Genomic DNA, 27028 nt, shown 5'->3' on the forward strand with positions numbered 1-27028 from the left:
CTTATATTATATAGTGTTTTAATAAGTTATACAGGTCCATTTATTTAGTTTTATTTCAGCTATCAACATATCATATAGTGGGTTCATTAAAGTAACTGTAATTGAAAAACAACTACTGTCTTCTAATTAAATATAGGTATATTGACTGTCAAAAAAAAAAAAAAAAAACAACAGTATATTGTAATGACTTGGTACTTTAATAGTAGACTATCGTCAACATGATTATAACATCATGTGTTTTTTTATACCGACCCCCTATAATATTATATACTCGTGAAATAATTATGATAATAACATTATTAAAATATTGCTCCAGGCTCTTTATCTGGAACCTTTTTGAACACTTGAATTAATATGGGACCACCTGCTTGTGATTTGTGAATACATATACGTATAGGTGCCTCCATGATTTTCGAATAAAAATGTAAATGTTATTTGTTTCTTTATTATGTTATATATTTTATAATTTCTACATTAATAAATTACTAAATAAATATCAAAAATCATTAATTAAACAATTACCAGTAGGTATCTAAATGATAAAAGAGAGTAAATAGGTATATTGTATATTTACCTAAGACCTATGGTTTTGTATTAAGGTTATTAAATGATTGATCTATATATAATAATAATCACATTTAACTAGAATATTGGAGTTGATTCTTTTGTTACATTATAATAGATATTAGATATAAATTAAGGTACTAAAATGAGTAAAATGACGAGTAGTCGTATTTGCAGTTATTTATATTTCTTATTATAATAGTAGTCTAATTAGTAATTATGAAGAGCATTGCCAGTGATTTTATATTTAAATTTCATATAAATTATAGTAAGAAACAGAAAAACTAGCATTTGAATATTTGTATTAATTTCCAAGAAATAGGTACCTATGTATAGGTTTATTACATTTATTTTGGTTATCTTTATCGATTATCACTCGCTAATTTATTTTTGTATAATATGTATGTTTAAATGTCTACAGTTAACATAATTTGGTGGTCGAAAATAGTTCGTGTTACTGTATAAATATTATGTTTATGGCGTTATAAGTATATGTTTTTGAGTTGGGCTATGTAAAATATAAATTCTATCTATTAGTTATAGTGCACTCCTATTGAGTACCTAATTTATAAATATTAAACACAATTTAAATTCTAATCAGTATTTAGGATATGTCTTTCAGAACTCAAACTATTAGAATATATATGTATTTAAATTACTGAATGGCTAAATTATCGAAACACAAACACGGAAAAGATTAAGATTTAAGAGTTCAAGGAACATAAATTTTCTAATTATTTAATATAAACGATGACTGATAATATAGGTAGGACCTTGCAACTTGCATAGTTTTCATTACTGTACTGCTGCAGTACCTATGTAATTGTAGTAATGCAGTGCCTATTTTATGTATATTATTACTATAATATCATAGCAGCTACAGTAGAGATTTAAACGTCATGCTTATTATAACACATATTTTCGTGTAATATAAAACGTTACTTGGACTGGACGGACTCGTCTGTTATTAAATTCAGTTGGCGACTGTGCCGGAAACGTTTTGTCGCCGACATATAGTTTTTCTCTGGTCTGGACAAAGACTTTATACACAAAATGTTGTATATATATATCAATCATGTTAATATAGTATTAGTATAGTATTACTATAATAAGAATAATATGAGATTAAAAAATAACGCAAAAATGATTTAGACTCTTTATTATAATATGTTTTGCTGTACACAATCAAATAATGCACATAGAGTAATAGACGCCAAGTGTAATATTTTTATTGTTTCCTGCGAGCTCATATAACTTATCCTGAATGTCATTTTTAACGTTTACATATTGCATATACAGTGTGATTAAATGTCAGTTTAATGTACTTTTAGCGTTTAAATGCCTACAATCTAATGAGGTTTAGTAGATAACAATAAACTTGATGACGTTATTATTTTTTCAATATTTATGTAAAAATTATGAACATATTATTATCCATTTAAGTGTTCTGAGTGTTCAATGTATTATTATCGTGTCATTAAAAAGATTCTGACTCTTAATTGATAAAAGAAAAAAATGGAAACTAAAATTGCTAAACAATATTTTTTTTTTTCAATCATTAGGAATTTTTTCATTTTTACGTTTTTACGAGATTCTTAACAATAACTCTAAAGCGCGTACCAACCTACATGTAGTATAATATAATATTATGTTGGGGAAGTGACATAAGTAATATAAATCACAAACGATTAGTGATGTTATCATGCGATAGTATAATAATTTATACGTATACGCAGGTACCTGCACGAGTGATTCTTGTCAAGTGTGTAAAGGTAGTAAAAGTAAAATCATTAATTAAAATAGCAGTTCATTAAAAAATAAGAAGTTGTATTTCTATAATATATTATTATTTTATTCAAAATTACGAATGTTGTTTACAAAACCGAAACCCTTTAATCGATAATTTGCTAACTCTATGTATACATATTTACTGACCCTATTTAGTATTAATAAATAGATAGATATATAGATATAGTTATAATTATACATATATCTAGATAGAAATTATATTATTTTGTTGTGGCTAATGGGTATAGTTAAAATTATTTATGTACCTTCAGTATTATTCAAATTTCAGTAAACGGTATGTACCTACGTATTATGTACATTTAATCATTAAATTAACAGTTTTTTTAATAACGATTTTAAATTCTAATACTTAAACTTAAGCTATAAATAAATTCAGCTTCCTGCTTATGAATATTATATTATTTATTTATAAGGTAAATATACATTCAACAGATCTTTTTTTAGTACTCGTATAATATATACATATTGTGAGATCTTATATTTAGTAAATATATACTTATTTTATTCAATGCACTAGTCATCTTATATAACTTAATATGAATAAAATGTATAATATTACGAGTATACTATACCTGTAATATTAACCGTAGTTTTTGAAATTAATTTATTAAGATATTTATTATGATAAAATATCCATTATTATTATTAATTATATATTGTATTCTATTTAGAAAATACATGTTGTTATAATAGTGGAAAAATTATTTTTACTAGCTATATTAATATTTGTAAATTAAAATTAATTAAACTAGATGCTTGAAACCAAAACACAAATTTGAAATGATGATTAAGTTTTAACTACAAAATAATAGCATGGTAATTTTAGAATATTGCGGAATTGAAGATTCATTTGTACGACATTTTGTGTTTATATTAAAAAATGATGTTATTCATAATATAATTATATTGAATATATTATATATAATACATATACGTTAATTCATATTTATTTTTCCAGATAGATATGATTTGATGGTTAATAATAATTATTTCTGTATTAAATTTTTTTTGAAATTATTTTATTTTATTTTTGATACACATAATATATCGGTATTAGGTAGTATATTTTTTATTTAGTTTTCAGTTTTCAACCATACTTATATTTGTGGTTATTTATAAATACGATGTAGTTTTGAAATAGGTAGATATTATAGTTTCTTGTTTGAAAAATTATTACCATTTACCGTTATAAATTGTTATAGTAATTCCGGTCAAATTTAAAATTTCTGTTCATACCTAATTATTGTTTGTTATTTTTTTTATTATTATTGTAGTATAATTGTTTCGGTATTTTTGTTCGATCAATTTTAGGAACATAATTAATAATTTTGAAATGAATTTGTAGTTAGGTAGGTATTCATAAATTTTTCCAATCACTGTTACACGTGTTTTAAAATTATTATTAAAGCATATGATTTAGCTATAGCTTGTCATTAACGAACAACATTGCCTGTGACAAGTGGCTCCGGTAGAATCGCATCACTATATCGGAAGGTCAAAATGGCAATAATTATTAAATAATGCAAAAAATGTAAATATTCTATAGTGGGGTAACACAAACTGGTTTAAAGAAGACTTACGAACTGGTTGATATTCAAATAAGTAAAAACAATTTGTAGGAATGTATTCGCTAAAATGTTTTTTCTAATTAAAAAAAAAAGTTATATATTTTGGTGTGTGTGAATTGAAATGTAACTTATACCTACAACGCCTACATGAATGGAAACGTGGGTGTATGTGTTATTTATAAAAGTATTTTATATCAATTTATACATTATATATCATTAAATTTAATATATATACCTTTATGTGTTGATTTATCCAACAGGTATAATATTGTACCGGGACGGCCATAAAAAAACGGTGTTGCTATAATATAATAATTATTTCAATTTTATTTAACAATAAATATATTTATAATTACGATGATCAAATCCAACGATTTTTTTTGTTTTTGTAATTGTAATTACCTATATTTCAATTATAATACCTACATAATTTGTAGTGGCGTTTTCCATCATGACCCATGTATATAATAATATAATATAATTCTGAACAAATTCAGTAATTCGTTACAAAGGTTTATTGTACATATAATTTATTTACATATATATATATATATAATAAATATTATAATATTATAACACGTGGCTGTACTATTCACCAACCATCGTTGACCCGGTAATATTGGAATTATACAGTATACTATGATTGTATTATATAATCATTAATTTCGTAAAATTATTTTAGTACTTAATATCCTTGATGTACCTACAGACTACTACAGATATATAATATATATTATTTTTCCGGAACACAGACGTTTTTCAAAAGTATAGGCACAGTTGTATTCCTTATTTACCTGTTTGATATTTAATTTCCAATTTCAGTATAATATTATACTATTTTATTACATAACAATATTTCGTGTAATGACTATGTAACTTCATCTAATTGTCAACCTCCAATACAAAACAATAATACACAATATTGCAATACAGATGTATAATAACAATAGTACCCACTTACCAAATAATTATATTCGTCTCGGTGAACAATATGTTTTTACTTGAAAACCACGTTCATCACAACTTATCACGTATCTATATAATCTATAAAAATCGATTTAAAAGCACTTCGATTTATGTTTTGTATGTAATTTAATAAAGCTATAAAGCAATGCAGAATCGAATGTGATTTTGTTGTTTTTATTTCGAAGACCTTACACATCGGTATAATAATATTATGTCGTTTAAAAAAATTAAATTGTAGGTAAACACATTGCTGTAGTAAAGAACATTTAAAAATAATTGAATCGTTAAATCTAAGAATAAATGTAAGTAAATTTACGTTTAACGTTTAGACCACTCACGCACGTAAAACGTAGTATTTTTAATATTGTGTAATGTCCGGACACGACGATATATTATACAATGATATTTTTATTTAGATACCTATGTTAGAATAATGATTGTCGTGAAAAATTAATCAGTCAACCTGGGAATATTATAATAACGTATAGTTTTTCGTTTTCGTGAATCGAATACGATCGCGTCGATAGTAGATCCGACGACCGAGTGCCGATAGGTGTATGTGTATGTGTGTGTGCATAAAGCGCACCTGAAAATGTAAAATATATACATAAAAAAAAAAAAAACGAATTTTTATTAGAAATCGTCACGTGTGCATCGGGTGTTGGTGGGGTGTCGACCGGGTAGCCGGCACTCGGCGCCAGGATCCTGCCGCTCATTCTGGCTTCATGCGCCGCAGTTCAAAAATCCAGTGCGAATCCGTATATTATCTCCGTACCTCGCTCGCGTCTCGGATAATTCGATAATTTTTTTTTTCGAAGTTTTCCTGTGCACATCTATTAAATAGGACTAATAGTGTTTTTCAAGTGTTATTTTTTTGATTCTAATTTTTCATTGGTTTACGTTTTATTATAATATCATAATATGTTTTTATAATTTTTTTTTTATATATTTTTTAGTAATATAATATAATATCATATGTGTTAATGTTAATTATTTGTTTTAAAACAGTGTGATTGCAGTTTTTCTTGGACGATGACAAACATTTAAACGTAAGTTATTTTTATTAAAAGTATATTATTTAAACTCAATTTATTTATGATGACGGATTAATATTATTAAAAATATATGTATGTATATAAAATAACTTACTCGATAAATATTAAAATCATTTTTAATTTATTAGGTGGAAAATTTTTATTCAGAATAATTACACGTGCGATTGCTATATTATATTTTAAATATTATGCGATAGTTACGAAATTATAAAGAAAATAAGGAGAACATTTTTGTAATATTTATTATTTTTATATTTTGAAATAAATTAATGGTTAAAATTTAAATGGCTAGAGTGTACATAGTCTCGTGCAAGATCGTGTTCTCCATTTAACCATTAGGTATACATTGTATTTTAATAAAAGGACGCCTGTGTACGTGTTTACGCAGTAAAATCGGCAGGTATACGTTTATATAAAAGGTTTCTTCTCAGAAAAAACGAAGTATATACTGAGAGGATCAATTATTGTTATGTCGGAAACGAAATGGGGCTCGGTAAAATATGGCAAAATTCTTTACTGGATACGCATCACGTATAGGACTACACCAGTATTTATCCACAATCGCTCTCTATTATACTTGCTTTCGTTCAATATAGCATATACATCAATCACCATTAGATCAAAAAAACACAAACAACTGAAAAATGCTAACGTGTTTTATTAAAAAATATTTTCTTAGTATAATATTGCACTTGTATTTATTAAAAAAAAAAGATGCTTATTCATTAATTAATTTAATAATAAAAAAAATATATTAGTGGCAAAAAAGTTAGAATAAATCATAATTCAGTAATTGTTTAAAGTGATGTCCAATTGAAAAAGCCGAAACAGTCATACGATTTCAATACAGGACAATAATATTAGAACAGTTTTTTTTTTTTGAAAAATTCTACTATATGAGTATATATTTTTATTTAAGGAATTTTTGGTTTTATGTGACAGTAAATAAGTTTTTTGGTGATGTAAAAAATATTGAATTTAGAATTTTACTGATATTATTTGAATACAAAACAATACGGCTAATTTCCAAATATAAACACAAAATATGATCCAAACGTAATTTAAAAGCGCAAACAAATTACCTTTTTAACAACCCAAATACGTTAATAAATTATTACCTATACAAATGTTTAATGTTTTAACTGTTATAATTAAAAAACATTTCAAAATACTTAAGATAAAAAGAAAAGATCAAGTTATGAATTATGTATATTAATTTATAATTGACGATATTTTTAAGAATAAAAGTAATAAGTTAGTTATTTTATGGATAGATAGACAATTCGACACGGTGTTTATGAATTTTTTAGAATCATTAAAATACATTAGTTAAAAAAACTGTTTCTTGTTTTAAAACATATTATATAAAATAGAATAATTAATACCAATTATAAAACTAGTTTAAAGTGAATATATTTTATACGATACATAACTAGGTATTGTTGAGTTGAGCTGTTATTGAATACATTTTAAAAATCAGTTATATAATGATTTAAGTTCCAAATTTAAAATTTGTAAAAAAAATTATACGTTTAGCACTTATAGAAATCGTCTAAAATATATAAACAAATATTGTAATATGTGCAAATAATTTTTTTGTATACCCATTATAAATATCTATAACTTAAGTTGCAATTAAAAAATTAATAATTTAGTTTTGATATCAGTTTTGTAATCGAAGTACAATTTTAATTGCTATTTAAATTTTTAAAGTCCAGTATAAGGCGCTTAAATTAAAATAAAAAATGTATATTTCACGTTTGTTTGGTATCCCATCATTTTTAAATAATAAAGAAAAAATACACAGATAACAATAATAAAAAAAAATAATTAATAGAACAATAATAAACCAGTAGTAATAATTTATTAGTATACAGGCTAGTTAAATAAAATTGAAAGTTACGTTATGGTGTTCCGCATATATTCGTAATGAAAAAAAAATTAATTAAACAAGGAAGTGTTCTAAAATGTATAAACGTATTAACGAGCAGTACTCAAACCGCCATAAAATAATTCTCTGCTTCACATAGAGGACTAACGAACCTTGAATGTATCCAATATCTTAAACGAAATTCTTGGCCTGAATGTTGACAATAATAATATAACACTTATCAAATTATTAATCAAAACGAATAAAATATTCACTATGGTATTTATAACAAGTAATAAACTTCTATGAACTTATACATGCAAGATTAAAAATTAATCTCATCTTTCAGTTAAATTTTACTCTTAAATCTTATTATTTATTTGTAATTTTATTTTCTCGAAATCTAATGGCTAAATTTTATTGTTCAACAATAATAATAATTAAAATAAACGTATTTAACTTTTTGTGTATAGTATTCGTGGTCAGCATGAAAAGATCCACCGTTATTCACAACTATTCCAATCCGCTACATCGAAATATAGTCAAAATATTATTTTATTCAACTTTCGTTTTATCTATATATGATATATATACCTAGGTGTATACTGTATAGTGAAAATTATGTTTATGCGATTCATAATTAAAATGTTTAAATAGTACCTATAGGTAATATTATATGCTATAAACAATATTTAAGAAAAAAATTACTGTTTTCGCATATAACAATAGATATAATATAATATGTAGTGAATGTTTAAATCTGTTTTGATCATTATATTAGGTACAATATAAACGTTCGTTTATAATAATGATCGACAAAAACATAATGTCGACGTCATAAATCCAAAGAGTCATAATATAAATGATATACACACATTAAAGCGAAATAAAAATCATTTCCCAGACGACTTGAAACTGGTTTTCTGTTATTTTCGCATGTGTTAAGTTTAATAACCTCATTTCATAAGTATAGGCACTTATATACCTACAATAACCAGCTCATTCGGTAAACGTGCGGCTGCCTTTGAATATGTCGTGTTTGCCATCGAGTTGGACCGCATGCTGCTATCAGCCGTGGATCTATTCGAAAATTATAATAAAAACCTACTAATTTTTTCCTCATTTTCCTTTTTTTTTTTTGACCGATGTTGCACTATTATTATTATTGTATACGTGACTCGAATTCTGTAAATGTGTAAGAACAATTATTATATAATAATTGTATATATCTGATATATATCTATAGGTACCTATACTTATCATTTTCGACACTCAGGCCCGGTGTCCAAAAATGATAAAATGTTATAATATTATGTACCTAGGTTGTATACCTACTGATATTATACTCGTAATATAAGGAAAATACAAAATGGGATATTATATATTATTATACGGAATGATATTTTCAGCGTTAGACTTGTATGTTTGTAAAATATTGTGTACCTATTAAATATAATATTATAATCTATATATTTTCCCGTTTTTTTTTTTTAAATGAGGTAAAACATGATTTATTATCTGTTTATTATATTATATATATAGTGTACAAACAAACACATTGCGATAACGAGAGTAAATATACATCGGATGCACATACACCGAAATCTTTGATGGTGTTTATAATAATATAATATGACGGGTACATGGCACACGCAATGGGTATGCTTATATTTCGTGATGACCGGAGAATAGGCGTATCCATCAAATAAACTATAATGATAAACGATGTAGAGTTAACCTAATATATTTTGACAACTGCAGTTGGACGTGAGTTTTACCAATGTACCTATATGTATATTATACTATACATATAATTATAATCGAGTTGATTATCCAATGATGTAATTATAATAAAACATATCTTTAATTTCACTGTTGAAGTGTTAAAGAAGTAAAATAGATTAAAATATAAAATTATTACAATTAGGTGTTGTATATAAATTTATTTCAGCTTTAAGCGGAAAACCTCTGGTATACAGAACAAACGATTGCCGCAGTTTATCGCACGGGGTTTTATTTAGACTATATCTATTGACTATTAAATATAAATATATCAGTAAAATATGTAAATTGTTAATAAACTTGTTACTTTTTGCTCAACTATGTATACTTATGAAAATACTGAGACACTCGCTACTCGCTGTTTATCAATTTTCATTGTATTTTATTTCTTATTTTTTTAACGTTCATCTATATACATAAGTATACATATATACTTAGCAGAAAGCATATATTTGAATTACAAAAATCAAACCATAGGTATACACACTGCAGCGACTGCAGAGCAACAATTTGGTTCTATTTATACAGAGTGCAACAGAAAAAATTGGCAAACGTTTAGCCAGCTATAACTTTTTCCTATATTTTTTTTAAATATGAATTTGGACTGTGAAAGACAATTAGGTACATTTATCAGCTATTTATTTTATGAAGATTCACCAATCATATGCTTACTCCCATTTTTACTTTAATAAGTAATTTATTCAAATTTTGAAATTTGAAATTCTTTACTTAGATTTTTTTAGTAAATTAAATTCCAACGAGTGTTTTGTGTTTATATAAGCAAAATTTTCTTTTTTTTAAATTGAGAACTACCATTTTTTCCTATAAATTGTAAAGCATGATTAATTTTTATAAAAACTTTTCAAAGTATAACGTAGGTACCTTGAAATTTAAACGAGTTTAGTTTCTGAACTAATAAGTATATAATATACTAATAACGATAATATATAGTGCCCCCTAATATGCTAATATGTTTACAATATGAGGGCTATGTTGATTTGAAAATTATAATAATTAAGTAGGTATATGTACTCGTGAGTATTATAATTTTATATTTGTATAAGAATTGCCTATTCGAGTACATATTATATCCATTTTATATTTAATATAAAACCATTAGGTACCTATTTTAACGATTATTAATCTTTAGTAGGTACATAATAATTTAAAAACTAATCATTTGAATTTTGATTTATTAGCTGCGTATAATATATATCAATATTTTTAAAAGAAATACCTGCTTAACAATTTTGAATTTATATTATAAAGGGGTTTCTCGTTTGAAAAAAATTTAAATTGTTGCACAGGACATTCTTTAAATGGTATAAAAATATCTAAACGTAGCCTCTTTAAGTATATAGATTATAGGTATTATACCTATATAATATAATATAATGGGTATACTTTAGAAATGCAAAAAACTAAGACTTTGAAAATAGGAATTTATTAAAGGATAAAATTATTGTAGTGGTGGACGGTGGTGAAGAAGTTTGGCGAATAACCCTGTAAACTAATGTATAACATCATAATGTTTTAAACATAATATTTTTTCTATGAAGCAGGCACTCGATTTATTAATATATTTTTAACTGCTATGTTTTTTGTTACTCGTACAAGATTATAAAAATTTGAGCCAGGAGTTGGTGGGATTTTTTCATTATTATAAAATAAAGCTGCTATCCTGTACGGAATTGTTTGTGACCAAATTAAATGGCCCTGGGCTTACTTACCCTTTCTTAAACTCCATTAAATTTAAATTTCATAAATTCTTAACATATTGATTTGGTTGATTTTGATAAAATTTAAATAAATCATATAAAATTTATTATAATAGCTATTTTACTTTCTGTCTAATGGCAAAGTTACACAAACAAATAGGTGCATTGGTACCATATTCAGAATCATGAGTACGATAGACTTGGCTGTTGTTCGCTTACACACTACATAACACATTGCCATTCATTTAGGTGTATAGTTATTATATATATATATTATTGTCATCGCGTCTGGTTTGATAATATGTCAACGATTTTTTCGCGGCGAACGTGGCGAAGTCGACTGAACGACAACGACGACACAGAGCCACCACACACGCGACGACCGCGTATAATGGCAATCGGCAAACCGGCCGCAATAACGGACGGACAGCCGCCACCGTTCATTGGTACCCCACCCGGGCCCGGTGGGTATTCGCGACCAATCCTTCTCCTCCGGCAGTGGTGGTGGGGGGCACATACCTAATGCGCGTTTATAATAATATTAATAATATAATAATATTATGTGTTATAATATTATTATTATTACCATGGACTTTTACTTTCGGAGACGCGCGGGACCTCGGGGCGCCGTGAGACGCGATTTTCGAGACGACGACGGACGAACCACGCGGGTTGACTCGTTGCCAAAACGAGAGACGACACCATCATAATAATATAATATTATATTATACCGTTGCAGTATACGCCACCCGCGCGGAACGTCAATATATCAAATCGTCGGGGAAGAAAAACGAAAACGAAAACCGTAATTCCCGCACACGCGCGACGATAATAATAAAATCATTTTTATATACTTTTGTTGTCGTATATTATTATACATAATATAGCGCCGGTCAAATTCAAAACCATCCGATCACAAGAGAGATTTTGCTCGCGATTTTTGGCCGGTCGCCCGAGACGATTGTTATCACGCTGGACAACAGTATACGCCGCGTGTTTATACATTATTATATCACATGCGACGTCGCTGTTGACACGAAAATACATATTATGTTTAAACTCGATTTTTTAGGAGACACAAAAAACGTTTTAAAAAATAATTCTCAATGATCTACAGATACAAATTTTAACGCTATACATTATCAAATCTTGTACGATTGAAAAAATTCAATATTTTCTGCAGTACATTTTGTTTAAATTGTCAATTTCTTGTCACGTTTGAAATTTTATTATAGTTTATGTTTTTTGTCAATTATGCTTACATGGGAGGTTTTTAGAATAATAGTTTGTGCTGTACATTTTTAATCACATAGAAGATTATCTTGTAGGCGATTTTAGTAGGTAACACATATTATTATGACGTTTTATTTATTATTTTTCATTGCCTAATTTTATACGACGGGAATAAGAGATATACTAACACATAATAGGAGATATTATCATATTATGGTTTATTTTTTTCTGAATCCAGGGACACCAAAACCTAAAAATCATAAATTTGGCACATATAGGAGGGTTTTTCGAGTCAACGACGACATTATACAACTGCGGCAAGCCATGGCAGCAACTGTCGAGCTGCACAATAGGCGAAACACAATGCACGCGATAATAATAATACCCGCGTATAAAATAAAACCTACCGACTTCCTGCTTACTAAACATATTGTGTATATGCTACGTGCAGTTTCGTTTTTCCGCGGCGCACTCGACGACATTATATTATTATTATTATTATTACAATATACGACGCGAGACATTGCGCTGCAGCCGGTCCACGCGGTCCATTAGCACCAGACATTTCGGACTCCGGTTCTTTCGGGACTGCGTGATATTGCTATAGTTGCGGCGTCGCTGCAGCTTGCAATTGTGCTCGAAAACCGTTTATATAAAATATAAATAAATATATTCCAAAATAACCTCTGTATCTGTATATAGAGCGTGAAAATTCTGCATTTTTACAGTAATATACGTTCGGGAAACTCTTTTTAAACATTGTGTTTGCATAATACCTATGAGATGTTCGATACTTAAAAGGGCACTATACAATCGCATACATTGTCTCTGTCATACAAGTTTTTTTCGTATTTTAAATTTAATGCGACTTATAAGTATTTTAAAACGATCATAACTCGTTTAAAAATAAAAACGCGACAAAAAACTTATGTGATTTACTAGATAATATATTTACTTCTAAATTTTATAATTGATCAATTCATTCCGATATTAAATATAATAGAGTTAAATGCATTATTTAGAACGTACAATTTGGTACTTATTTGGTATATGCGTTTGTAAAAGGCGCGGATACAATGCATGTGGTAGAAATGATGTGACAATCATTCATTCAGAAATACTATAACGTTTTTGAATATATTTCTTTTACATCATTTTAGATTATGAGCAGGAGTGATAAATATATTATATATATAGAGCATAATATATTTATATATTTTACAATGATATTATTGATATTGTATGTTTTTTTGTGTGTTTCTTATCACTTTTTTCAAGCAGTAAAAATGTTTTGATTCTACACTTTAAGGGTAGTTCCGGTACGATATAATTTATATTTTGGAGAGATTAAAAATAAAAAATCCCAGCTCTTTTAAAAATCATCGGGAAAACCAAACAAAAAATAAGAGAAGAACGAGGATTTTCACGAGTAACCAGTTTTTGACTAAATAGATTTCTTTTTATGTTATAATTAAAAAACGAATAACTGTAGAAACTTGGAATTTTCACCAAATATTAGCATCATAATTTTTTATACATAGTATGGTTTTTAAAATATTTTGACACTTTTTGAGTTGTTCATAAATAATTTTAAATGTCGACTTTTTTAGTTATTTTTTAAATGTCAATAAAAATATTTCATTTGGTCAAAAAATATAAGTAGGCACGATTTCTTTTCAACCATTTTATATTTTGATAAATCATATATTTAATATTGATATACTATGAATAACGATGTACATTATTTTTTTATAATTTAAAAATATTATCCATAGGGACTTAAAATGTTAAAGTATAGTTTGAATTTTTACTATACACAATGGACCTTTCAAAATATGTAAGTATATTAATTAGGTATAGATAGCATAATTATTTATTATTCTATAAACCTATATGTATACATTGTTTTATGGTTAAGTGGTTATTGACTCAAAAGTCTATAAAAATTATAATGTATTAATGTAATATGTTATAAATATATATCATAATTCATAATAATTAAATATTAATAATATTTATATAAATGCAATGTTTTCGAAAAAAATTAAATCAAACTACCTACCTACCTATAGGTTTAATACTATAACAGTAAAACATTTAAAATAGCGATACTAAAGAAAAAAATACCACGAAATATTCTTAGTGATATAGGCTAATAAAACAAAATGCTCAGAATCTTTTTTCGTGTAACGTATACTATGATGTGTCATTGAATATTTAAATTTAATATTTTCATACAGTGATCCACTAGATACCTATACTGTACAGCAGAGCAATTTATAATAATTAATTTAGTATGAATTATAAATTAATTATATTTAATTAAATTATTAATTTATGTTATTTTATATTCCAAAGCAGAATATTTTTGGGAGTATTTCGCTTTATAAAAATCAGATTTTGTTCTAGTAGATTGTTAATTGTTATTATTTAAAACTTATATAAGTAATCAGAGTTTCGTTATGAATGTGGTAGGAGTTACAGGGTTTAGGTATCCTGTACCACATCTCTCTACTCAGTCTATGCTTTAATGAATGTAAATTTTAAATGGCTGAATGGATATTTTTTTCAAAAATGTTGTACCCATTTCAAAATTTGAATAAGTATTATCTAAAGTTATTAAAATGTATTATTTATACTAAAAATAATACTCCTTAAAAATGATTATTCAAAAATAAATATGGAAGTAATATTTGATTTAATATTTATTATAAGTAAATCATAATTACAAATTATAAATGTTGATATGGATTAACACTAATAGTTAAAATGTTAAAATTGCCATAGCTCCCGGATCTTCCGAATTCATTATTGTGGACCTACTATAAATCTCGATGTTGGTACGTACAATTTTTCAAAAAAATTATCCGGCAAAAAATTTACAGTAGAACATTCTTTAAACATTAATAAAAGGGATGAGCATGTTTGGTGATCAGTGGCATAGTGGTGTATATAGTGTAATATTTTTTTTGATCTCTTCAGTACGTAGTTCGGTGATGAATAAAAGTATATTAAATAATTCGACTTAAATACATACAGATATATACGGTTAGAAAGTGCTACTGTGTCATTTCACTGCGGCCTAACACTGTGCCTACTGCCTATGTTATACTGGTAGTGTGAAAGGGTTAAATACTTATAAAATATAAGTTTTAACTCATATAGTTATCAAATACATTCATCATTTTGCCTAGAATCTAAAATTCGATTTTTAAATATCAAAGTATTCTAAAAGTTATTTTACTTTAGAATAAAGAGTTAAAAATGTATGTTGTCATTAAAAAAATATTCGATTTCAGAAATTATAACGATAAAATAAATATTTTTTTGAAAACAACTTAATATGTAAAAAAATATTTTCAAAAACGTCAATAGTAAATTTGAAATAATAAGTGCCTTACGTTAAATGAATCACCCAGTATAATATATATATTATACATTATACTTGGTGATATATATATATATAAATGTATACTGTACTGCAGTTGGTCAGTTTCATGTCGCAGCACGTACCGGTATATACATATAAGTATAAGCAGTATATGTATATTATACGTAGAAGCATAAAACCGGAGGGAGAATTTTTTCGCGACGGTTTGGTAACGTATCGGCGTCGCCTTCCGGGGCTTTTTCTAAAAGCGTTTCCGTTAACATTAAATTTCATCCGTGCGAGGAAAGAAAGAAATCTTCAGTTAATCGAACCGAAAAACAATAATCATTTTTTCGTTTATATATATATATATTATATATACGCATATATTACAAACAGTATAGACTTAAACCGCTGGCTATAATAATTTAGTGTAAACACTTATAGCACAAGTCGTTCTGTCTGCGTCGGAAATTGCACTATACCCATACTTTTTCGTTTTACAATCTTAAAATGTCCTAAGGGTAGAATCCGAATAGGTTTTTTTTTTTTTTGGAATAATATAATATATTTTGATTTAATAATCTATTGAGAAGGCATTGAAGTTTTATTGAAGTTGTTTAATATGTTTAATGCTTTTTAAACATTTATATCCTTGCTCTAATATATAATAAAATACAATATATATACTATATAAATGTATATATTTACCAAAATCATAAATACACAATAAGTTGCCCATATATAGTTATATATATACACAGCATATTTCGTTGAAACCGGTTCATGTGTTTTACATATAGCTGACTAATTAAAAAGTGTTTGAAATATTTATTGTAAATACAATTTACATCGACCTTAAGTGGCGATAATATTCGTTGTAATTAGTGAAGTAATTCATATATATATATATATATACATTTTGTATCATTATTATTATTGTTATTTTGTACGTACTTATATATTGGACGTAGAAGTTGTGTATATTTTTCATAAATGATAATTTAATTGATTTTAGCACCTTGTTATACACCCGTGATGGATTATATTTAAAGAATAAAATATGATTTATGAAAAAATACACTGCGATTTTTCCCCTGGGGCATGCCTATAAGTATATATGAATATATAAACAACCTGTGCATAAACATATTTGTTATTATATATGCAACGTTAGAGCGGCTTTTATACAAAGTTTCATGCCTGATAATAGATTATTTATTTTTCTCGTCATTTAATGTGTATTGGTAGATAGGCCCACGTTCGCATCATCATATATTATATATTATAATGCGTATCCGTTTTTAAAACAATAATTAATAATATTCTCCAAACACATACCATACATCGGATCTCGTATAAATACACTTAAAAAATTGCAGTTCGATAAATCTAACGTCAAAAGAAAGAATAATACCTAGTGGCTAAATTATATATAAATTGTTTATCGTTATTTTTCACAAGAGCCATATTATAATAAAAGATAGGTATAGTTACAACTAAAACACATATACATATTATAGAATAAATAATAAGTAAGAATAATTCTATTAACTATATCCCTTTGCAGAGATGTCTTTAGGTATAATTTATCTACGTAAAATTATATACTTTTTATAATACGTAATATTTTCCTATATAAATATATATGCTTCTTTGTTTTCTGAAGATTCAAAAACTACTGGACCGCTTACAATAAAAGTTATATCAATAAATTTCTTGAGTCATGGAAGGTATTCAAAGCATATATTGTTGACTTTTATAGGTTTTTATAGGCCCTATGGTATAGGGCAAATCAAAAATGCATTTAGTTTTGGTTTACAAAAAACAAATGTTATTTTGTTTTTATTTAATGCTTACCATTGTAAAATCATAAAACTAATCATTGTAATAATTGTGTTTGTATTATATACTTTAAGTAATACAAAACGGAAAACGATAGAAAGGCATTACAATAATTTTAAGCCGGGCGAAGTAGGTAATTTAATTATAGTTATTTATATAATATATAATAAGATTATTGAATGTTATATAATAGCATAGGTATTATATTATAGTGTCATACCTACACAAAAATGGTAGCAAATTTAATAAATTATTTATTCAGCCCATAATATGACTTTTACAATATTATATTACATGAATTAGGTACGCATTTGGGTGTGGTGAAACAATTTAAATTTAACAGTTGGAGTATATTTATAGGATAATATACTTTATATCGAATAGCTATATATCAATATTTTCGCGTTAGTTTCGTATATATTTAGGTAGTGTACATGCACATGTTTCTTTATTTTTATTTTATAATGTATAAACTGTATACAAACTATATAATACAAAATAAATCATTTTGGAAGTTTTCGACTAAAATTTATGCGATCTAAGATCCGCCCCACTCTATTGTTACACCACTTCAATATATATATATATATTACGGTGTTCTTGATACAAAAGTTCTACTATTTATGGAGACATATCGTCCACATTAGTTTTATTATCACATGCGGTTAGTCTGATGATAAAATATAGCGTATATACCATCGAAATAAACTAATGTTGTCGCGTTACTTGTATGTTTAATATACTATTATATATTTATATTATTATACACACATCCTATAAAACATTCAAAACATATGCGTTTTGATGGCACGTTGTGTTAAGTGATTAAAATATTGGTAAAAACCTTCTTTTAGTTAACACGGGAGCGGCAGTACCTATATATAGTTGTATGATGTATATCGTGTTGTGCAGTTTACCTGCTGCGGCCCACCCACTAATACAGACGACTTATATACCGGCTATAATTTTACCGACAGATGATGATCGTCTTGTGTAAATGGTCAAGATATAAACATATAAAAATTATTAAATCTGTTAAGCCTGTGTACTTACTCGTATTAAAGGAATAGTTTGATACAAGTTATAAAATATTTTAATGTTTTTTATTTTAATTTTTAATTTTTTTTATAAGCCATGCAGATCAAAATAATAAATTAGATAAAAATAAAACGTGTGAAATGTGGTGAATAAAAAAATAAAAAATAAATTTTCGGAAAAAGTTGATGAGAGTAACTATATTTTAAAATGAAATTTTCCTTTCTACAATATTAATTTTTATTTTTAAAAATAAAATAGTAAATGCCTTAAATAGAGTAATACAATATGCAGTGTATGTTATTATTACCTTGAATAATCATTAATTTTAAATCAGAAAAAATGCAAGTCGTTTGAAAGTTTTCACCTTGAATAATACGACTTTTTATGACTATCTATTCATTTATCTATATATTTTCACAACGGCTATTAAATATGAAGTATATTCCTGTGCTAAACTAATTCATATTTAGGACATTAAATATTTTGATGGTTTTGATTATTTAAAATAATACATTGTAAAAATTGTATTGATCATATATTTGCTTATGAAAATATCATATATTAATTAATTTTGAATAAATTATAATAATTATTGAAGAATGGATTATTATAATGTTAAAAAACATATTTTTACATATTTTTATAATACGAATTTGTTGAAATTTCCTTACGCGTATGTCGCATCGATAAATATCAATAATTATTTTACTCATTGTAAGTACATTTGTAAAAAATATGAATAAATAAAAATACAATTATATTCGAAGACCATTATAAAAAATAATAACTATTTCGTTGCCTACATTTAATTAAATGTTTATGATTTTATATTATTATTGCGTCTATTAAAATGAATAATACACTGTAATATTTATGTTCATTGCTTTTACAATTTTGTAGAAATATCTTTCAGAATAATAATAAATGTTGTAAGTATATTCGAATTAATTTTAAATTTTGCTAATTAGGTAGTATAATTATGTCAAATATTGTTCTTTTTTTCATATAATAGTTAAATATTTCCAGTCAGTCAGGATAAGTGAGGTTATATGTAGTGGCGGTCTGACCCTCGTAATTTAGTTTTGAAAGTCAACTAATTGTATAACATAAAAACGTTGATTAACGCGCGTTATTAGAGTAGGACTCTATATAGCCAGGCGACACTATGCTTTGTAGCCTTGTAAGTAATCTATGGGGATACAGTTTGGACACTTATTTGTGAATACTTTTAGTATTTTATTTTTAAACGACGTAAACGGATAATAATTCTTTAACCGACCCCTTGTTAGGTATCTCAGTATAAATTTCTTTTCTTTTACAATAACTATACCTTCACATTATACATGGGAACATAATATAAATAAATCGTCGGCGGAAACGCATATTTTATTGCCTTTGTTTGACCCGATAACAACTTCATTGCCTCAGTACTTATACATTATTTAAGACAGTCATGAGGATATAGAGGAATATAAGTAGGTATTCATTTGGGGAATGTCCCGAGGCTAATTGTTTTATAATTCATATATCATATACGTATAACCAAAGGTGTATTATTATCGGCCAATTTTTATTATTATTGCTTTTTTTTATAACGAATATTTTCTACTAGTTGGCTGCTGTCGATTTGGAATCATTTTGATATACACGTGTACGCGCAACATAATTTACATGATACTTGCATTAGTGGTTACAGAAGGTTTTAATATTACGTAGTATATAGGTATATTATTAAGACACGGGAATGTTCCACACTGATGTAGTCATTATTTAAGTACATTGTCAAGAAAATTAATATACAAGCAAATAAGACAAATATAATAATATAATATATACACGAAAACGTTTATCAAAATTTATAAAAACAATATTTCTATGATGTATTGGTGTATTTGACTGGCAATTTTTTTTTTTTATACTTATATTTTAGCAACGATTTTTGAATATAAATTTTTGTATTACTTTTATTATTGAATTTTGGTATTTTCTAATGGTCTATCATTATCTATTACCGTTAAGTTGCAGAAGTCTGAAAAATAAAAAATAAAATATTTTTGATTGATTAGTTAATTAAATTTAACCTAATTATTAATTAATATTTATACCGTTATATGAATAGGTACGTATAACTATGTCTCTTTATATTAAAATAATGTAACTTTTCAAGTTTGAAAAATTAATTTTCAATCAACAATTTTTATTTATTTTACAATTTACCGTAGAGCAATATGATTTTTATATTTATGGATTATCATTTATTTGTTAAATGTACGATATAAATTATATATAGTATTATATATATATGGTAAAATAATTATTAATTATAGTTAATTATAGAATTAAAAATATAACACATAATCAATTACCTATTTAAGTATCAAATATTTTATTTTTTTTTTAAGATGGACCGGTATTTTTTCAACAAGACAAATTACGAACATATATAATCAGGTAAGATTTCTCGTAAATCCTTTTAAGACATTAAGTAAAAATAGTGTGTATTTTTATTTGCGTTAACTGTTGGTTCCTAGCCAATAGAGCAGATCTTTTAGAATAAATCTTAGTTTTAAATGATGTTGCTTAATAAGAAGTTATAGAAGTATAGCAGATCCTTTTTTGAATTTTTTATGGGTGTGAAGTATTTTTAATGATTGTTACATATGTTTGACTTGGCTGATGTGGAAATGTTAACAACATTAAAATAATGGCTTTTGAGAGAAAGTTTATGTTACTACGATTGATATTAATTTATTGTTGTATATTATTACCGTTATTAGTAACAGTGCAAATGTACTATCTGTACATTAATGAAGGGTGTGATGGCACTTAATTTTATTATTATATTTCGTTATAGCTAACTGATTAAAAAAGTATAAATAAAATAAAATATAAGATTTAAAAAGCATTAATAGTAATTTTTATATAATTAAGATAGTGGTTATAAGTTTAAATCAAAATAAAATAATAAATAACGAAATTTTTTTTCAAAAACGAATAATATCATTATTAATTTATTTAAACATGAAATTATTTCGTAAGTTTTTTTTATGCTAATTAATTATCTTATAATACAAGGTTATTAAGAAAAATTAGAATTTTAAATGGCCAACATCAATGTATTATATATCTTGATAGAGTGTGATAATTAATTAACTTTAATGATGTCGGATATAATCAATATTCAGGTGCATATGTATAAAATTATTGTCACATTGAATATTATTAATATTCTTAGGTGTTGATGTTTGTTCCAAGTGTGAATGATGTAATTTATCAAGCGAGAGGTAATGCAAACGTTTGATTAAAATATAATATTGTGTATAGCGCGCCCCATAGAGCAGCGTGTACAATATACATACTATAATATATGTATGTAATTTTGTTTATAAAACGTTTGAGAAAAAAATCCTTCAGCCGCGGTCTGTACAAAGACCAAAGAGTATAAGTTTAGACGTATGTGTTTATAAATGAGGTATTTCATATTGCAATATCTTGTTTACTTCGAGAATCATTCATTTAATAATTAGTTGCGGGCTAACCGTTAGACTATAAGTTGAAACGTCCGCGAGAGGCACAGGCGAGTGCGTATATTAACGAAGAGTTTCATATTACGTACAATATAAGACAAAGTAAATTATTCCTGTACACAAACCGGCAAACCGCTATTAGTGTATTATTATTATTATTATTCAACAGTAATTATTTATTTTCAACAAACAAATCGCTTGTTCTTATGTCATACACGACGGAAAAACTATAACACGGAAAAGCTTATAATATACGGCGAGATTAATTTTTTATGGTCGGAAAGTTGCGCACACTATAAACGCGGTCGGCTATAGTCTTGCCAGAAGTGTAATTACTCAGTTTGATAGGTTGGAGTACATTTTAGACGAGTCGCGACAGCGTGTCTGCGTATATATGTCGAATGAATGGTGTTATTTTATAATAGATCTGCATGCGCAGAACTCCCAAGAACTCGGTTAATTAATTTATTTCGTTATTTCGCGGCGTATGCAGAATAGTTGGATAATACAAGGAATACAGCACTTCACAGAGTCAAAACATTATAATGCGTAATATATTACCTCCTTGTACTAGTATATACATACTGCGTGATTCACCAAGCACGTTCACTCTATTATCTATTCATTTAATAATAAATGTAGCCAAATTTTAATTTTTTAATTTTCAAATAAACTTCAAGAATTTAAGAGTATATTTTAAAATTCTTTGAATTTTATATTTAAGGAGTGGGCGATGTATATTTCTGTTTTTCAAATAAAAACCCATCCTTTTTTACTATAAAATATTAGTGGATATTGTTTTGAAAATGTTGAAGCACCTAGTATAGAATTCGAACGAGTAGTATTTTTTAGTTATTAAACTGGTTATATTAAGGATGATATTAATTTAAAATGGTTTTACAAAAATATAAAATACATGTAATATTGAATCTAGTATTTAATATGATTGGGCTATTTTTATAAGTTATAAATATTGATTGAACTACTAAAATTCTCAAATTAACTTATATTCCAAATCTTCTATATTATATAGATCTATCAACATTAGTACAAAATGTTGTATAACTCAACACCTACTCATTCGAATTTTGATACGTCAACATTTTCAGAAAAGTCATTCGCTAAATAATTTAGGTATAGAAAAAAGAGAAGTTTTCGTTTGAAAAACAGAAGTTTGCATTTCTACAACCTACATGATACTCCCTAAAAAAATATGAAAACATATTAAGAATAACTGTATTATTGAAGAAGAAAAAGGGGTGAGCATGTTTGTTTAATCACTATCTATAAACGTGCATATGGCGTACATAACTATTGAATTGTGAACATCATTAATGTGGCGACACGTAGGTCTATACTATGTAAGTAATATGTCGTATGACATTGTGTGAAATGTTTGACGGGACGTATTCGAAACGATCCATTTTCGGAGTAGGAAAGACATAAATCTGATGGTGGTGCGGATACCATCCGTTTCATTACACGAAGACAAATTTTGTTGGCACGTGTCCCATTTATAGGCTCAACCCCATCAATTATAGACCTCATCTGTACACACGTCGTAAACTTTGCGTGGGCGTATATATAATTATATAATGTGCATTATAGTCGGCCACGCAGTTCGGAGAATATAATAATAATTGTACCGCGTATATGCCAATATTATTGTAACTTTAACGCTTATTTTTTAAGTATTCGAAAAGCTTTTTAAAAAAAAATTTTTATACTATTTCACATATACTCGTATATTTTTTTATATTGTTAATATTTACTCAAAATATACTTTTACATGTTATATAACAAGTTACAACATTGTCGTTGTGCGTGTAATATAGACAAATGTATCTTATTCTAAATTCTGGAAAATACATCCTTAAAATATGATTATACGAATGAGTTTTTTTTATTTTATTCTCAAACAGAATTCGTAGTCATAATGTATACAAACATATCATGTTAAAAATATTTTACGACATGTTGTCTACAACTTTTCGGCGACGTGTTATGGGTATATACCGTTATTATTTTCAATTTAAATATATTGTCGTTTTTGTTATGGTATAATGACTATAATGTATAACACTACAGTGTTACGAATAGACTTATAAATGTTCCAAACATTTTGATAAATGCAAACACATATACTTGAATTATTTAAAAGAAAATATAAATCACGATTATTTGACCGATATAATATTATTCAACGTTATGTATACGTATACATTACGTGCCATCACATTCGATTATCACAAACAGTGGCGTGCTTATATTGTTTTTATTACAATAAAAATTCATGTTTTTATTACATTTTTCTGTTTGATTTTTAGTTTTTCATAGTATAATAAGTAGTTGATTGATAAATATACAACATATGTTAAAGCAATGAAAACATTTTTACTAATATCATATCATCCGTTATGATGTACACCACGATGTTACTAATAAGTAATTAATTTATTAGTTATTAGAAAATAACTTATTACTAACAATAACATACATAATATACAAATTCTCCTTGTACACGACTAATGATTTATTATTTTAATTCATTAAAGCACCTACAGGTAAATGCAAGAATATATACTTTTTGTTGTCGTTATGATCGTAGTCTGAGAACATTCAAAAATTTATATTCCCTCCCTTCAAAAAAAAAAAAAAAAACAATAACCGAACACACCCCTTTTGCGAAACATATGCGTTATTATACAAAAAAAAAAAAAAAAATAAACGGAGTTACAATAATTATATTATTACAATTTACGAGTTCTTTAGTACGAGTATATTATACACTCTAAGAAAAACAAATTACGTTTATATGTATTTGGCGTTTGTTATGTTCTCGAACGTTAATCTCAGCTAAGATGCTGCAGTGAGCGTTACATAATTGAAATCACAGTTTAACCCGGTTTTATTTACCTTTTTTTGTGATCTAACAACAACAATGTATCTCTGGTTTGTATAGTTACTGGTGTTTACTTAGCGCGTTCCATTAGCGCCGGTATGAGAATATATTTTCGACCATTTACCATTTCTCTTAAGCCTATTGTCAAAATTATGTGTTAGGTATTTTCTTTTCTCGGAACCTACACATGCACTCTGCGGCAGTCGAATATAATATAATATTATGGTACACGTCTCGTCGAAAGGTGTTCCTCCTTATGCGATCGCATTATATAATATTATATTATAATAATAAAGGTTGTCGAGAACGTCCGGGACGTCTATAGGTATTGGTATATATGGGGCACGGGCTCCGGTACACACATGTTGCATATTATAATTTAGTCGATGATAATTATTTTTCATATATATTATAATAAAGTATAAATATGATATCGTAGAAACACACAATAATAATGTCTAATATGTTGTGCGGTTATAACCAATTTTAAACTAATCGAAGGTTAAAACGGTCGGTTAACAAATCATGTAATTGGACGGAAACGGAATTAACTGTGAACTTCACGTCACAGTAGTGGGTTCACGTGTAATATAATCCAACGTCGTACGCGTATATAGAATGTAAATTACCCCCGGGCGCATTAATACTACACACATGGCGCCTCAATCATTTTTTTATTGACGGTATAATCATTATTATTATGTTTTTTATATACATATTTGTTCACAAATTATGTACATATAGGTATGTTATACCTGGTCAATATTAGCATTATGAATACGTATCACGTTCGTCATAACACATGTGTCTTCGATTGCGTACAACACACTTTATTAACAATGACGTTGTCTGTTTAATAACTACTCGAAAAAACATGTTGACTATAATAAGCTTGGAAAAAAACGTATTTTTTCCGTTGTTTGAAGTTGCATTTTGTTTTTTTTTTTTTTATTTTAGTAATAGGTTGTTTGTAGATACGCGTAGTCGCATTGCCATTTAAATGTTGTTGGTATATTTTAATATTATTACCGTTGATGGAGTTACTCAGTTGCATCTACCTTGGTAGTATATATATATATATTATACACCCACTAGAAGAAAAACACTAATCAAAGATTCGTTCACAATAATCAGTTTCCTATATTTTAATATCATTATATTATCTTCAACGGTATTTCGATCATAAACTATATCGAACAAAATGTAAAAACTGGCACGGAACACTCAACTGTTGCAGCTAACGCTGTATAATACCCATACACAATTTTTAATCGTATTTCGATCAGATAACATTAAAAAATCGGCCCAAAGGAAAATAACGCGTAAATTACACGTATCCTATTAATATAATATATACAAAGTATCGTCTGAGTTTATATTAGGCGATTTCTTATAGGTAGGCAGTATAGGTACTTACTTGAGTTTGGAAGTCTAACCTCCTCGCAATCGGTAATACGAATTATTATAATAATAATAATAATTCTCGACTGCAATTATTATTAATTGGCACGGGCGAATGGCTGCGATGCAATTTATTATTTAATAATGTTCAATAAATTGTTATAATATCAGTTAATAGGTATTATAAATAAATTGACAAGGTAATACTTGGAGATGCGAGTGAAATGTAGGCGGATAAAAGAATATTTTATCCACATTGTATTATTATCCACAGACTTACCTAATTGACTTTATATCAAGCGTACTTATACAAGTGCCTGGTATTGCATTATATTAGATACGTAAACACTAATTTATTTCAATTATATATAAATTGTCGA

General features: G+C 26.6%; 1 protein-coding gene across 2 annotated transcripts in view; it reads left to right on the forward strand.

Moving 5' to 3' along the window:
• The first annotated feature begins 5647 nt into the window (after positions 1–5647).
• LOC113552011 overlaps positions 5648–27028 on the forward strand; it is an 83216-nt gene continuing 61835 nt past the window's right edge. Inside the window, exons 1-2 of one of the 2 annotated variants that reach the window (XM_026954654.1) lie at positions 5648–5956; positions 21221–21269. The gene's annotated coding sequence lies outside the window, so the exon portion shown is untranslated. The remainder of the gene's footprint in view (positions 5957–21220; positions 21270–27028) is intronic. The other variant, XM_026954656.1, reaches the window with a different exon arrangement.

The sequence above is a fragment of the Rhopalosiphum maidis genome, chromosome 2, assembly GCF_003676215.2.
Source record: "Rhopalosiphum maidis isolate BTI-1 chromosome 2, ASM367621v3, whole genome shotgun sequence".
NCBI classification, from domain to species: domain Eukaryota; kingdom Metazoa; phylum Arthropoda; class Insecta; order Hemiptera; family Aphididae; genus Rhopalosiphum; species Rhopalosiphum maidis.